This window comes from Bombina bombina, chromosome 3 (genome assembly GCF_027579735.1).
Source record: "Bombina bombina isolate aBomBom1 chromosome 3, aBomBom1.pri, whole genome shotgun sequence".
NCBI classification, from domain to species: Eukaryota; Metazoa; Chordata; class Amphibia; order Anura; family Bombinatoridae; genus Bombina; species Bombina bombina.
The window spans coordinates 79909173-79920611 of NC_069501.1; positions in this window are offsets into that span (position 1 = coordinate 79909173).

The following is an 11439-nucleotide window of genomic DNA, read 5'->3' on the forward strand; positions in this document are numbered from 1 at the left end:
CCAACAACAGGCGTTTTTTGTTTGACCCTTTGCCTGGGCCACCTCTTGGAGGAGTTTCGAAGCGGAGACGAACTGGGAGTCTGCTTAAGTCAACCACAAACACAAGACCGGAGCAGCAGAGACAAGCTGCGAAAGTAAGGTATTAAGCAGGTGAAAAGCAAAGACTAGGTGAGTGGGGGGAATGAAGACAGGGCAGTAAAGAAGGCACACCAGGGCCAAGAAATATATATGGACAGTTTGCAACAGAGTGCTAGCAGTGTTCTGAAGAAGGATTATAATAGGAGGAACACATTTTTGGGGCTAGCTATGTGTGGGTAGACACGCAAGGGCCAAGGTGAAACTTCGTTAAAATTACTAAACCCTATCATAGAAAAGCAGCTTGTTCTGTAATAAGAGTCCCCCCCTCACAAAGAATAAATACAGCTAAAGCAATCGGTGTGAATAAACAGCTGGTCTAGTTTTGTATAGGCTTATACGGCTAAGGACGGCCTGCAAACCCGAGAAGGGTGCTTTAATTGGTATATCCCCCAGGCTAAAGAGAGCTTTAGGCCATAACATTTCTTAAGCCAGGTACCGCAAGGTGGGTGAAGTCCCGGCTGCCTCCGAAGGGGGAAAGTAGCTCTCTTGTTCATTTGCCTGAACATTTAGAGGATTACAGCAGTATATTTTAAGGAGAAACAAGGTGCTTAAGAGAGGAAAACTACTGGGAGCTTAGAACTCCCTGTCTAGACAGCAGGAATTAACGAACCTGCCTGGTTGGATTTGCGAGATACTATATTGGAGCTACTACTAAAAGGGTACTCTTGCTGCAGAAGCAGTGGTACAACAAATTAAGACTGTAACGGTATTGGGGACAATAACTATTCTTCTTGCAAGCTAATCTGTGGAAATAGTGGCTCTATAACTGCATGTACTTGACACAGCAAACACATTTCTAATGCTGTCCCAGAAAACTTTAAAAACAAGTTGTTAGCTGAAATGAAATTGATGTTGAAGGGAACATTACGAAAAGCTTTATTGTCTGTAGAATCACAGGAATTGTAAAAACAAGCTATGTACAATTTATATTTGATGGGATAGTAACTAATAACTTTTCTATAGCTAGCTATTGTCTAGATAACAGGAACATTTTTTAAAGGCCAATTGTGGGAATATAGCCTGTTTTAAGAATGCGATTGTTGTAGATGATCTTACAATTGTGTATACATATATGTACCAGGTTATTAGGAAATTCTGAAATTTGTTATACATTTTGCAAGCAATTGCTGCCTCGGCCACTGTAAGAAGCAATATTTTTGGGTATTTGAAATTGGAGCAAAAGGGGATAGTAATAAGAGATTTTACTTGTTCGCAGAAATATTAGAAATATAAAATAAGATCTGTTAAATACTTATTTGTTGAGATAGTAGCTTAACAATTTTTCTGCAGCTTGCCATTGCTCATATAATAGAATTTTTTTTTTCTGTAGGGGCTAACAGGGAGAGGGTTGCCTATCTGGAACCCAGTAAGAAATGCGGTTGTACTAGACGATATTAGGGCTGCACATGTATATAAGTGTAGGGCTAATAGCGAATTTGGAAGCATAATATATATTTGGATCTAGTGCCCCCTCTCTGTTGCTATAAAGGTCCGAATGCTCTATAAGGGTAATGGTCTTACCCTTCTTGAAACAAAGGTTGTTCTGGCAGCATACAGATAATATTGTGGTTAAGTTTCTCTCATACCAGTTGCGAAAATATTAATAACAAAGTTGACATAAGTATATGAAATACATATTGGTGTAAGAGGTCTGAGCTTTATAGGGTTAGCTTACAAAAATAATAATAATAATAATTGTGTATAAGGATCAAGAAGGGAAGGGAAGAAAGGTAACAATTACACTGTATACCTATATTTGGAAGGAAGGTTACAAGGACCAATAAGGCTTGTACATAGGAGGCTTAAAGACACAAATATAACTGTTTCTTTATTAGTCAGGCATTACCATATATAGCTGCACAAGAAGCATGTATTTTGTAAATACACACACGTATGGTTTATCCAATACGATTTAGTTAACACTTTTTTTTTCACTCCCTTGGCACACGAGGCCGATAGTAGGCCCTTATTCTATATTTCACCACACATATCCATGGAAAGGTTTGTCACTGTCAAAAATAAATCACCGGCAATGCCACCTAAAGGAAAGGATAAGAAAAATTTGAAAAGGAACAGCTTAGACACAGCAAACGGAAGTTTAGTAGAAACAACAAACACAAGGTCAGAAGTAAAACAATTTTCAGATAGGCTGTTGGAGGCAGAAAACAGAATATCAGATATAGAAGACACCAGCATGAGATAAGGATAAAAGAACAGACTAGTCAGATACACTTATTACAGAACAAAGTTGAGGAGTTAGAAGATCGCGCAAGACGCAATAACGTTAGAATCAGAGGACTCCCAGAATTGGAAGAATTTCAGGATCTAGTGCAATTCACTATCCTTAGGCATGCAAATTCCCCCACAAGGGTTACAGGTAGAAAGAGCACACAGAGTAGGTAGTGCTAGAACTTATGTAGATGGTAAGACTAAAAACAGGCCAATTATTGTTAAATACCTGAATCACCAAGAAAAAGTTAATATTATAAACCATTATAAGAAAAATTACCAGTAGCAATTGGAAATCAGAATATACTACTCTTTCAAGATATTTCAGTAGAAACCTCCAAGAAAAGGAAAGAAATGGTACCCATATGCACAAATCTAATTAAAATAGGCCACAATTATATATCCGGACAAAATTTTTAATGACCAAGGGAATGAATAATTATGAAGAAGCTAAAGCTTTCCTGTATGTAAGACAGAATGATAAGGGCAAGTAGCAAAGAAGTAGAGTAAACAAGAATTACTAATTGTAAGTCAAGTTAAGAGATATGGAGGCTCAAGAGAAGATTAACAGTTCATGCAGAAGTTTGAGGAGGCTAGGTCCTCCAAGAGGTGTGGTTGTTACAGGTCTATTTGAATATAAATTATCTGGTGTTTATGAGTTGTACAGGGGTGGTTTCCCCAGTACTCTCTTTTAACGTCTCATGGTATACACTTTTATAGATGTGGGGGTTTCCCCCCCACTTTTTTTTTGGTTTTGCGCCCCATTGTCTTTCCCCCTCTCAGCCTCGTTATGTGGATTTTAATACTAGTCTAATCTAAATGGTTGACCAAATTAAAATTATATCATGGAATGTGGGAGGGATCTCCTCTCTATGGAAAAGGAAAAGCATATTGAAGCAATGTAAAAAGCATTCTGCGGACATAGTAATGTTACAAGAAACCCACTTGAAAGAGCAGGAAATAGACAAACTCCAAGTAGGGTGGGTAGGGGAGGTGGTGGCAACACCATGTATAGCAAGGAAAAGAGGAGTGGCAATAATATTCAATAAAAAGCTAGACTATAAGATCCTGTAAAAAGAATTAGACACAGAGGGAAGGTTTATAATTTTGCGTATTGAAGTTCAGGAAAGACCTCTGATTCTATGCAATATCTATGGCCCTAATAACTTAGATAAAATCTTTTGGAACAAGATGCAAGTTAAATTAATGAATTTTGGTGTGGAAAATATAATTTTATATATATATATATATATATATATATATAATTTAATATAATAAATATGGTAATGTACCCAACTTTGGATAGGTTAAAACCGTCTATGAATAGAAATAGCCGATCGGAAACTAAGGTACTTAAGAATTTATGTAAGAATCTAAGACTCAAAGACATTTGGAGAATCCTGAATCCAGATACAAGGTGTTTCTCGTGTATATCACATAGCCACAAAACAATGTCCAGAATAGAAGCTTTCTTGGTTTCAGAAAATTTGCTGGACATTGAAATGTCTACAGATATCAAAGATGGTCATATCCGACCATGTCATTATTTCTCTAAACCTTAAATTTAAAAGGGTTAAAAGAGACCCTACAAAAGTTTTTCTTCCCTACTTATTTTTGCTCTAACGTTCAATTCAAGGAGTGGTTGAAAAAAAAAAAAATGGCATGATTATTGTTACTTTAATAAAGAATTTGAAAGCAAACATGAAATATTCTGGGAAGCTTTTAAAGCATTTATCAGAGGGGAAATTAAGGCCTATCTAGTCAGGAATAAACAAGTTATACAACAGAAACATTTACAGCTAGCAGGACAGGTACGTAATTGTTATAATGCATTCCTAAGTGACAGATCGGGGAAGCTGTGGGACAAATACATAAGGGCTAAACAAGTAAGAGAAACCTTCCTAATGCAAAAATTAAGACAGGAAGACCTCAGAACAAGGGCTTTTTTTCTATAGTCATAGTGGAAGAGCAGGTAAATTTTTAGCAAATCTAGTCAAAGTTAAAAAGAAAAAACGTGCCATAGAGGCTATTAGAAAGGGAACAGAGATTGACAAACATTAAAGAAATAAATGACTGTATATACGAATATTTTCAAAAAATTTACGCAGTAGATAATATCAACTTGGAAGTAAAAGCAGATTTTTGGGATAAAATCAGATTACATCATTTAGATAGAGAAGACCTGGAAGAGTTAAATAAACCAATAACACAAGAGGAAATAAAGAAAGCAATTGAAAATACGACAGCTAATAAGGCACCCGGTCCTGACCAGATCCCGAAAGAAATTTATAAAATAATGAAGGAGGAAATAATGCCGATATTAAAAGCTCTCTTTAATACGTTATATATAAAAAATAAGATGCAGTCTAAATATTTCACAGCATCAACAATTTCGTTAATTTTGAAAAAAGATAAGAACCCGGAAGAGATGGGTTCATACAGACCAATCTCATTATTAAATAACGATTATAAACTACTTATGAATGTGATTTCCCAAAGATTAAATAAAGTGATGGCCCCATTTATCCATAAAGATCAAGTTGGCTTTATGCCAAATAGAAGTTCAACGACCAATCTGAGGAAATTGCAATTGATAATTGAGTCATATTGGAACCAAGTGAAAAAAAGGGAAAGTGGAAAACAAACAGATATGGCTATTACATCTATTGATGCTGAAAAAGCCTTTGACATGATTACGTGGGATCATTTATTTACGACAATAGGAAAATTTGGGATTACAGGCCCTTTCTTCAGAATGGTACAGATGATCTATAAAGAACCCCAGGCCAGTATCTTAATAAATGGTAGCACAACACCAAATTTTACACTCCAGAAAGGAACCAGACAAGGGTGCCCACTTTCCCCCAACCTGTTCAACTTAGCTATTGAACCATTAGCCATTTATTTGAGAAAAGAAATTAAGGGTATTTGGTTGGGGAAGAGAAGAGTCACATTATTATTATATGCAGACGATTTGTTGGTTTTTATAAAAGATACCAAAAAAATATTCCTTTATTAATCCAGATTCTGGAAAAGTTTGGGATATTTGTAGGCTATAAAGTTAACATCAACAAATCAGAGATTTTCTGGCTACAGAAACAGAAAAATAGCTATAAGAATGCTCCATTTAAGGATGCAAACAGAAAGTCGAAATATTTAGGTATTGTATTGGCCAGGGATCCAGAGAAATGGTATAAATTAAATTATCTTCAAATATGGACAACAATGTCTAAAGACTTGGTAAGTTGGTCCAATTTTCCTCTGACATTGTCAGGCAAAATTAATTTAATTAAAATGGTATTATTTCCTAAAATTTTATATCTACTACAAAATTTGCCTATATTTATCAAGCGTAAGGATCTTTTATTATTTAGACGGGACTGTTTAAAGTTCTTATGGGGGAAGAAACGTAAGGCAATTGCATTTTATAATCTGACTCTGCTTAAAACAGGGGGAGGTCTGGCTTTGCCGGACCTAGAAATATACAATTTAATATGCATGGGAAAATTTGTACTAGAGTGGCTAACTGAGGTAAACTATTATGCTACTGAATTAGAAGAACATCTAGTGGCTCCATATGCGCTAAAAGCACTAGTACATTGCAGAGGGAAATTACCAGATAAAGTAAAAAATCTATCTACAATAAAGAATGTAATTGTGGCATGGCACAAATTGTTAAAAATACTGTGAATAAGTCCTAAATATTAAAAATATTTGACAATAAGTGGGAATCCCAACTTTATACCGGCAATAGAGTCTAAAATATTCCATAGATGGAAAATGAAGAGCTTCATTTTGGTACAACAGTTAAGGGATAAAGAAACCAAAGGATGTAGAACGTTCCAAGATTTAAAAAGAGACTTTGGAATCCCAAATAAAGAATTCTTTGCCTATTTACAAGTACAACATTTTTTTGAAGATCTAAATAAAGAATATATAGAAGATAATTTGGGTGAAAGGATGAATATGGTACTAAATTTGTATAGTCAAGGAAACTATTCTATTTCCTTCTTCTATAAAACAATGAAAAAGTTTCAAGAAACAACAAGAATAGGGGCACTGGCAGCGAGTTGGCGGCAGCCAGTAGAGAGATTACAAAAGAGCTTCATCCTGGTAGATAAAGCAACTCTGTCGGTTGGTTGGAGAGAATCTCACATGAAAGTAGTAAATAGGGTATATATTACCTCAGCTGTAAAAGCAAAATGGGAAAAAATATGGAAAATAAATGTTGTAAATGTAGTTTTCCATTAGCTGATCTAGTACATTGCCTATGGAAATGCCCAGAAATTAAAAAATTGGGGGGGAAACTGAATTATTAGCTGAATAAAATTAATAGGAACGAGATTAAATTAGATAAAGAAGATATCTTTTTTATGTTTCAAACTCCCAAAACACAAGTTAGTTTTAAATTTGTGAATACAATAATACTAGTAGGGATATTGTTAATATTGAAATATTGGAAAGCCAAAAAATGCCCCAATTTGGTAGAGTGCATTAATAAAATTAAGGGACAGTTGATAGTGGAACAATATGACACAGCAGTCTATTCCAAATCGCAGATCAAACGTTTCCTTAGTAAATGGAAAAAGTTTATTCAGTCATTTTCGGAGGTGGAACAAGTGCGGTTAATATACCCTTTTAGAGAATCAGAAACTTTGATTAACGCGATTGCAAGAAATGAATTCCCGAATTGTGAATAAGGTATTAATGGATTGGGATGACGGTGATCGGGGGGAGGGGGGATGGAGGGGCGCAAAATAATATTTTGTGGTGTGTTTTTTTTTTTAATTTTCTCTCCCTCTGTTTTGTCTAATTTATTTTAAGTTTTTTTGGGTTATAAGAATATAAGCAGATGCAAGACTTATCAGGATGTACTAACCCTAATTCAGAGAGGATTATGAATATAAGTTGACTGAAACATTTAGGAAAGAAATTAAGTATCTTTAAAATAGAAAATTGAATGTATGTATATTTTGTTTTGAACAATTGTTTCTTTCATTTGTATTATAATAAGGGTTATATGATAGCCTTGTATGACTTGCTTTTTGTTTGAATATTTGGTATGTCTGTATTGTTTGTATCTACAATAAAATCTTTAAAAAAAAATATATCCATACTCTGTGGCTAATATATGACAGTTGGAAATGTATAACTAAAGGAAACCCGTATCAGCACCAACTCTTACAATTGGCTACAGTTACTAAGAAGTAGTATTACTACACAACTAATGCTGATTATTTATTAAGTTCAACACTTACAAGTAGATGAGAACCTCTATATTAGGTCCTATTAACCCTTTAGTGAATAATCCTGACAAAGTACAATAGAATTATAAGGGGCACACCAACAGTACAGCACTAGTGACAGTATGTCACCATGCTACACACTAGATGTTGAAAGGGTCTAATTAATTTTATTTACATACCAGCTCAGAGCCTAAACTTGAAGCTCTAGGGCTCAAGGAACAGATTTGGCTCAATATTATACATGGTGACACTGACATAATACTTAATTTAATTATAGAGCTAATGAACTCAGATCCAAGCAGCACATGACTCAATAATCATGTATCGCAAAATGCTAACTGCAAGCACATAACAGATATATGTTAATACCATTTTATCAATAACGGTTATTTTGCTTGAACTACTATAGATACAATATTAAAAAAAATATAGGAATTTACCCCTCTCATGGTTTACGTGATAATAAACTAAGCACCCTACTCAGGGCCGTCTTTAATATTGACTGGACCCTGGGCAAAAATTTTCTTGGGCCCCCCCATGCAATTTCACTCTCCACCCCAACATCCCAAAAAACAACTAAATCAATTTTTTTTAATTATTAGCCCAGCAGTGGATCATCTACTGCTGGGCTAATCATTTAAAAAAAATTGAAATACATTGCAATATGTGAAACTGGAACTAAGCAGAACTAATAAGTAAATAAATATATAAATTCCTCCACTGTGGATTCATTTAATATTCTTTTGAATGTGATTCTAGTGTGAAGTTAGCTGGTTAAAGAGATTTAGGGCAGCCAACAGGAGCAAAGCAAGGTAAAGACTGAGGAGGAAGCATGGAGGTGCAGACAAAAATAAGTTTACTGACTGGAACAGCAGAACTACTATGGGAATCTGTAAAATCTGAGACAGAGAGAAAACAAAAACTATAAAAATAAAACTTACATTAATCTGTGAAGTATCAGCATGACACTATACATCAGCCACAGCAGCACATGTCACTTCTTTGCTAGGAACAAGTTCCCTCTCACCCTGCACTAGACAATGCTGCATGGGGAGTGGTGTGTGTGCACTCACTTATTCTTCCCACTGACACCTTTCTACAAAGCACTGTTCCCCTAACAAACTTCAGTTAGATCTTAGGGCCACAGCAGAAAGAGCAGGGCTAAGGGGACCAGCAGACAGGATGCTGTCTGTCCAAGGCTGCATGGATACAGTGTGGGATGAGTCACACAGCCTCAAGACTGAAGAGAGCAGTGTATGCAGCTGCACAGATGCTCAAATCCTCACGTCCTTGCCGCTCCAGCTTTCTGCTGCATGCGCCTACAGTCAGCCCTACCCAGAAACAATCCCTACCACCAGAGCAGTGACCTGGTAACAGTGGTAACCCCAGTAGGACCTTTTCTGATGCAGTGGGAATGGCTGGATACCAAGTTAAGGCTTTGCATTCAGTGCTGCACAGTGCACATCTAAAACAGCACATGGCAAAAGCTTGGCATGTCACATGACACCGGCACGGTCTGGCACAGTTTAAAAATATATATATATATATATATAAACAGAGTACTTTTGAATGTGACAGTATTAGGATTGAATGCATATGTTCCCCATGTCACATCAGCAGTCTGGTATGAACCATAAAAAAAAAAAAATTTTTTTTTTTTTAGGACTCTTGGGCCCCTCAACAGAAACTGGGCCCTGGGCAGCTGCCCCTTTTGCCCTGTGTTAAAGACGGTCCTGACCCTACTATAACAGAGAACTGTTCAATACCAATAATCTCTTAGAGTGATCTCAGAATTTGAGAGTGCCCATTTATACTGTGCACTGTGGATTAACCTAACACACCCGGAGGGGACTTATAAGTTCAAGTACATTATACGGTGGCTTAACAAGCCGTTTGTATCATATTAACAGTATCTAAGCCCAGATTTTTGTGACAATATTCCAATTCTGGGACTTGTGTGATAACATTTGCGTTCTAAGAGGAATATCATTGTACCCTTGAGATTCATGTATTCAAACATTATAACCCAGACCATTGGAATATCCCAACACTGGGACTTGAGGTCTGTGTCACCTGAAGTGTGACCTAATATGTAGATAATTGTATCACCTAGATTTACATGTTGAAGCATCACATTACACACAGGTTACATTTATTACAGAACCTCTTCCTTTTTCCCACCCTGTCTTGAATGATATCTGTTTATAATATACAAGCAGATTCATCTGCTCAATCTTATTTTCAAGACTGGGGGGTAGGATATATTACCTAGACTTGTGGCATTGTTAATACTATTCGGATACCTAAGCTATTCAGGATTTAACCCTTGGATAATTTGAGGCTAACTTACCTCAAAGGCCTATTGAAATACTATTTACTAGAGTTATTATAACACACCTACTCCTTCCATGGTTTTAAAATTCTCTTACCTATTTTTAATTTACTATTAGAAAGTTATGTTTTAATTTAGCTGGTGCCCTTTTCTGCCTTGTAGTTAGGGCAGTGAGTGCTGTATTCGCATTCTGTAGTGGGAACACTCTGATTCCCACATTTCCCTTTGAAGCATTAACATTTGTGTACAATACATGCCTATTTAAATGAATTACAGGTCACAGATAATGAGGTGCATTTTGCTTGAGTAAGCCCCAAAATAGCTGCATGGCTTAACCTATATGAACATATATTGTAGAAAAATATGTGTTTGCATGGAAGACCTTCTTGAATCTAGCTGCTAGGCTTCTTTTTGCCCCACCCATGACTTCATATGAATTCATTTGGTACTGAACACAGTCATTTATGGGAATATGCCACCCCCAAACCATAACAGTTTTATGTGAAAAAAATACTGTATGCAGCTCATATGTTTGTAGACAATCTTTACTAAGCCATCCCAATCCATCTGAGAAGCCATTGTTTAAACCAATTAAACTGCCCAACATATTAAAAAAAACAACTCACTTTAGTGAAATGAAAAGAACACGCCAAAAGTTAAAAAAGGTTTATTTAAACAAAACAAAAAAACTTTAAATACATACATAAGTATATAACAGTATAATGCATTCATATAAGAAATTACATCCCCACTCGTCAGAACAGAGAAACAGCTCACTTTTTTAAATATAAAATATTGCCGGACGCACGGGTTACGAAACTAGCGAGACCATTTCTCATAGGTCTCACAATCCTTTTATCATCTGGGCCTATGGAAGCAGTGTGAGTAATAATGTGATAAAGACGTGCACACTTCTGAGCTCCTATGAGCCTACCTAGGTTTAATCTTCAAAACAAGGATATCAAGAGAATAAAGCACATTTGATAATAGAAGTAAATTGTAAAGATTTTTTTTTAAATATGCTCTATCTTAACCATGAAAGATTCATTTTACAATTATCATGGTTGATCTAAACAAGTCTGTAAAGTATCTATGGAAGTCCTGGATATGCTAAATAAAATTGTTCCTTGACTAATAACAAGAAATGTATAAAGACCATATATAATCTTAAATTGTAATATAATTGTACATTAACATCACTGGTCACATTTTCCGGTAGCTGTTCTTTTATTTGTTTAATGAGGCACGGCATAGAATTTGTTTGCCCTACATATTTTTCAGATGAGTTCAGATTGTACTTTAGACTTCTGAACAAGATTTACATTTACACAAAGTATTAATCTGCAGAGCATCGGAACATCTCATGACAGATATGCGTTTGTGCAACAGACTCTGAATATACATTAGAAGGCATGGATATATAAATGATCGCACGGAGTTTAGACTTCTAATGACTCCCAATAATTTGCAATCCCAAAAGCCTGGGTATTTTCA